This window comes from Lepidochelys kempii, chromosome 6 (assembly GCF_965140265.1).
Source record: "Lepidochelys kempii isolate rLepKem1 chromosome 6, rLepKem1.hap2, whole genome shotgun sequence".
Lineage (NCBI taxonomy): Eukaryota > Metazoa > Chordata > Testudines > Cheloniidae > Lepidochelys > Lepidochelys kempii.
Window position 1 is genome coordinate 48,684,315 of NC_133261.1, and position 6,000 is coordinate 48,690,314.

A 6,000-nucleotide genomic window follows, 5' to 3' on the forward strand; every position below is an offset into this window, starting at 1 on the left:
CCCCATTAAGGGTAATTTTCCCATGCCACTCTGTTGTCACGGGGTGGGGTGGGGTGGGACCATTGCCGCACATAGGCGAGCCGCATAAGGGCCAGGGTGGAAGCCGCAGTTTTGAGAAGACCCTCCCTTGATTTCCTGCTCACCCTCAGCCATGAGATATCTTCCATAATGAACACAGGCTGTGGAAAATGTGGGGACAGTAATGATTATAAGACCCCCTCTACAGTGCTGGCTCTCCCCAAGAACCACGTGCCCAATGTACAGTACGGTCCTGGAACACTGATTTCTCCTGCAGTTACTCACCATTTTGGGGGTCTTGTGGATCATGTGTGCTTGCCTGGGGTCAGCCAGTTAGTGACAGGTATGTGAATAGTGGCTGTGTTTTAAATCACTGAATCAGTGGTCTGTGTGTTGCAGATGATACTGCTTCTGTAAAATGTTGCATTTTGGCTTCACAGATGTGACCTGGGGAGCCCAGCCTCCCTCTGTTATCGCCAGCTGAATGGCTGCGCAGAATTAGAAAGTGGCCATGAAGAACTAAGGAGGACTTGCTGCATGATGTCATGATGCACTCCGCAGCCGAAAAACAAGAATTGAAGGAGTGGCAGGACACCGAGAAGAGGGACCGAAAGGAGAATGTGGCGCACCAGAACGAAGCCACGGAGCAGCTCTTACACATTATGGAGCGCCAAGCAGACATGCTCCAGGAGCCACTAACACTGCAAACTGAGTAGCTCCGCACCCGCCCTCCCCGGCAGCTGTTGTTGCAAAACTCTTTCCCATGCGCCCCCCAGACACTGCCAACACACCTCTTATCAACCTCCTGGCTCCAGTCTGTACTCGCTGCATTCAACTCCTGCCCCATTTGTGTTGCCTTGCGGACTCCCAGTACCCACTGCACTCAACACCCGTCCCTCTGCAGTTTAGCCCTGCTGAAGTACAGTACCTGCTGCACTGTACTCCAAAGGAGGGGCTGGATATGATACCTGGACATAAATCTTTAACCATCCTGGGACCCCACCTACTGCTGGGACCCTCCCTTCCCCCTCAGTGGTAATGTGTTTTTTGTTTGTCTCTCTCCTCCAGCTGTTGTTTTCTAATAAAATAATTGTTTTGGTTTGAAAGCAATCTTTATTCCTTTAATTGAAAGCAAACAGAACCCTGCAAAGCAACAGGTACTTTTCTTAAACCTTCATAGTGCATCATCTGCACCAATCTCAATCACCTAGCATTACAAGCATTGCGCTCCCAAGCACAGCAACAAATATTCGCGGCTTTCAGCTTTAAATTGCTGCCTCAAGGCATCCCTGATCCTTATGGTCCCATGCTGCGCCCCATTAATAGCCCTGGTCTCTGGCTGTTCAAACTCAGCATCCAGGCACTAAGCCTCAGCAGTCCAGCCCTGTGTGAAACTTTCACCCTTCCCTTCACAAATATTATGGAAGGTACAGCACACAGCTATAAGCATAGGAATAGTGTTATCAGGCATGTCCAGCTTCCCATATAGACAGTGCCAGGGGGCCTTTAAATGGACAAAAGTACACTCAACAGTCATTCTGCACTTTCTCAATCTGTTGTTGAACCGCTCCTTGCTGCTGTCAAGATGCCCCATGTATGACTTCATAAGCCATAGTATTAAGGGGTAAGCAGGGTCTCCCAATATCACAATGGGCATTTTGACTTCCCCTACAGTGATCTTCTGGTCCGGGAAGAAAGTTCCTGCTTGCAGCTTCCCGAACAGGCCAGCATTCCGAAAGATGCGTGCATCGTGCACCTTTCCGGACCAGCCTGTGTTAATGTCTGTGAAATGCTCTCCACAACTGCCTGGAGAACCATTGAGAAATACCCCTTCTGATTAATGTACTCGGTGGCTAGGTGGTCTGGTGCCAGAATTGGAATACGCTTGCTATCTATCGCCCCTCCGCAGTTAGGGAAGCCCATTTGTGCAAAGCCATCCACAATGTCAGGCACTTTGCCAACAGTCACAGCAGGATGTGATTAATGGCCCTGCACACTTCCATCAACACAACTCCAATGGTCGACTTTCCCACTCTGAACTGGTTAGCGACCAATCGGTAGCAGTCTGGAGTAGACAGGTTCCACGGTGCAATCACCACAGACTTCTCCGATGGCAGGGCAGCTCTCATTCTCATGTTCTTGTGCCGCAGGGCTGGGGCGAGCTCATCACACAGTCCCATGAATGTGGCTTTCCTCATCCAAAGTTCTGCAGCCACTGCTCATCATCCCAGACGTGCATGACAATGGGATCCCACCACTCAGTGCTTGTTTCCTGAGCCACAAAGTGGCAGTCCACTGTGGTCCGCACCTCCGTGAATGCCACAAGCAAACTTGTGTCATAGCTACAATGCATGGCGAGATCAATGTCAAACTCCTCTTGCCTTTGTAGTTTAAGGAATAACTCCACTGCCACTCGTGACGTGTTAGTGAGAGCGAGCAGCATATTGGTCAACAGTGCGGGATCCATTCCTGGAGACAGAGCAGAGCGTGCAGTACACAAATTGTTGAAAGATGGTGCCAAATGCGGATGGAAGCCCAGGGATTGGTGGGATGTGAAGCAATGCAACACAGGGCATTGGGACAGGACCCAGGCTGCCTCATGACCCCCTCCGCCTTCCCACAACTCTTAGCGGCAGAAGAGGAAGAGATGCTCTGTAGGATAGCTGCCCAGAGTGCACCGCTCCAAATACTGCTGCAAGCGGCGCAAGTGTGAACACGCTATTGCGCAGGCAGCTGACAGTGTGAACACACAACAGCGGTTTCCCTTCAGCGCTCTCTGAGTGGCGCTGTAACTGTCAGCGCTGTAACTCTGCCAGTGTAGACATTCCCTAAAACTCTGCCTCTCTGCAGAGACAATGAAGCAAAGTGGGTGAGGTAATAGCTTATATTGGACCAACTTCTGTTGGTAAGAGAGACAAACTTTCGAGCTACGCAGGGCTGAGACCTGAAGAAGAGCTCTGTGTGGCGCGAAAGCTTGTCTTTCTCATCAATAGAAGTTGGTCCAATAAAATATATTACCTCACCCACCTTGTCTCTGTAAGTTCCTGAGACCAACACAGCCAGAACTATGCTGCATGGAGAAACAGTGGTCATTTTGTTCAGAGAGTTTTTGCAGCCTGTAAGAGTGGAGCTAAACCCAAGGGGAGTGATTTTCCTCTGCCTTGCTCTTGTGCAAAGTAGGTGTAAAATGCTACTACAGGTGTAACTGAGTTGAGAACTCTGATGTGGTAGCATTTTGCACAGGTGTAAAATAGTTTTCTATTGTTCTTTTCACTGCAGTTTGCCTTTGTTTAAAGTGAGTCTGCTAGACTGACAAGACATGTCTGTCTATGCAAACCTAACACTCAACACTTCTCCATTCCAGTGACCTTACATAAAAGCCAGAGTTTACTCAGCATAGTACAGAAACCAGAAAAAATAGTACACAGTGGGCCAGATCCTCAGCTGATGTAACTCAGCATAGCTTGTCTAAAGTCAGGGGACTGACATGGCTTTACACCAGAGTGAGAATCTGGCCCAAAGTGTTTAGGAGAATATAAACACTTATAAAAATCACAGTTAACCAGGTATAAAGGCTGAATTAACCATAGAGCTGTTGTTATGGATACTAGTACCTTGCATTTAATTAGTACAATGATCTCAGTGTGCTTTACAAATGACAGTCCTCATTGAAAGGTAGCTGGTATTATCCCCATTTTATAGGTGAGGCACAGAGCAAGGAAAGGACTAAAGTCACTTCCCCAGGTCACAATGAATCAGTGGTAGAACTAAAATCCTTGACTCCCAAGCTCCTGCACCTGCAAAATATGAAATAATGGATACCTAATCTTTGCTATGGATTTTGGCTTGTATGTCTTTGTTCTATCAAATTTTAATGAAAAAAATATGCTCCTGCAAATTGTTGCCAAAGCAAAATATTTTCTCACCAAACAGAAAAAGTAAAATCTGCACCATCTCTGCTTTGCATGTGAAGCCATTTCATAGTCAGCGTCATTAGCAGATGTTAATGGCAATCTCAGAAATACATCCTCTTTTCTAACCTTGTCTTGCTTACATTTGGAATTGAGGGCTTCAGACAGAGATTTGGATTCAATTATTTTGTCTTTGCTGCCATCTGGTGGCAATGTTTTGGTAATTAACTGAAGGCATCCCTCCCTCACACTGAATGAAAAAAGACATTCTTTTGCAACAACGGTGGTTGTACCATTATTTGATTTCCCCCTCTGTCCCACCCACTTCCATGGCATGCAGGGCTCCTGGAATAGTATGTTTGGTACATCAAACAAAAAAAAAGAGCATTATTTTTACTGGTATTACAGTAGCGCCTACAAACCTGAACTAAGATCAGGGCCATATTGTGCGAGGCACTGTACAGACACATCAGCCTGGAGTTAGGTACCTAAATACCTTTCAAGTTCTCATACTAAGAGACAGTGCCTATCCAATGAACTTAGAATCTAAGGCCCTCATCCTGGAAAAAAGTATGTGTGTGCACACGCTCCAAGTAGTCCCATTTACTCCAATGCATAAGTCTTTGCAGGATCAGAGCCTAAGTAGACAATACAATCAAAGTGGAGAAAGGAAGTAGTATTAGCCCCAGTTTACAGCCAGAGAACTGAGGTGAAGAGAGATTGTGATTCTTCTCTACAGGCAAAGATCTTGATGGGATGGAGTGCAAGACGGTTAATACCATGTATTATATACATAGTACTGTACTATACAAAGATTAACACCATTAACTAAGGGTTATACAGGGAAAAAGTGCTCAGCTAGACATAATGGCAAGGTTGCTGTCACATGAGCTGATTAATATAATGGGCATTGGCTAAGGTCAGTGCTGGTAAGTTCACTAAAGGCTGGTGTCTCCAGGAGAAGATCGGAGTCAAGGGCCTTGTGTCACTTCCTGCTCTGCTCCACTTCTCTTTGTGGGGGCCACAGGCCAAAAGAATTTCAATAACAGATACCAAGGTGTGAATGGTGTGAAGTCCTTGGGCTCAGGTCTGGCCTCAGCTACACAGGCACACCTGTCATTTATCTCAAAGCACTCTGGGCCTGATGCCGCTGTGTTACCCCGTGTAACACCACTCTAAGTTCACTGAAGTCATGGAGTTGCAGACGTTTAAACCCCGAATGGAGCGTCAGAGCCAATGACCTCACTAGGAGCTACGCCTAACAGGGTAGAGAAAAACTGAGCCCTTTGTGTTAAAAACATTGACGGCTCCCCTTACAGAATTGTACTGTGAATACAATAAAACACATGGCACTGCATTGAGCATCACACTGATGTCCATAATGCAATATGTTCAGTTAGCAGGATGCATACGTAAACACACACGCTTCAGCTAATAAACCACAGCTGTTAACACCATATGCACAAAAGCATGTTTGTCACACCAGCATGAAACAGTGGGGCTTTAGAGATAGCAGTAAGAGGAACGGTGGTGCCTGCTTTCACACCAGCCAGTCTGGTCCCCAGGCCTGTAGTTCTGTTCCACACACTTCAAAAACAACGCACTTCATCTGAAAGAGAAAAAAAAATAGCCACTGTTGATTAATATCTCCTAGCAGGAACATTTTTTTAGAATGTGTAATCTTAAAAAAGAATAGCCTCTGATGAGCGTAAGCGAAAGCGTCTCACTACCAATGGCCAAGATCACCAGACTTGACTAGCAAATATCTGTGGCTTACTTGAGATCCCTTTAAGGAGCCTGATCTTCAGAAAGTGCTGAGCTCCCACCCTCTGAGAACCAGGCCCCTTTGAGAAATCTCCTGATAGGTCCTCAAAATCACAAGCCACTTGTGAAAGCCTTGGCCAAGAGTTGCAGGAGATCAGGTCAGGCTTTCAACAACCATAAAAAAAATGAGAGCATGTTCCTAATGCTGGGAAATGTATCCGTTCTGCTCCGCCCCCAAATGGTAGGGAGAACAGTATCATTACAGTAAGAGCTCTGGTGGGTGAGCAAGCACCTCCCCAGTGCAGTG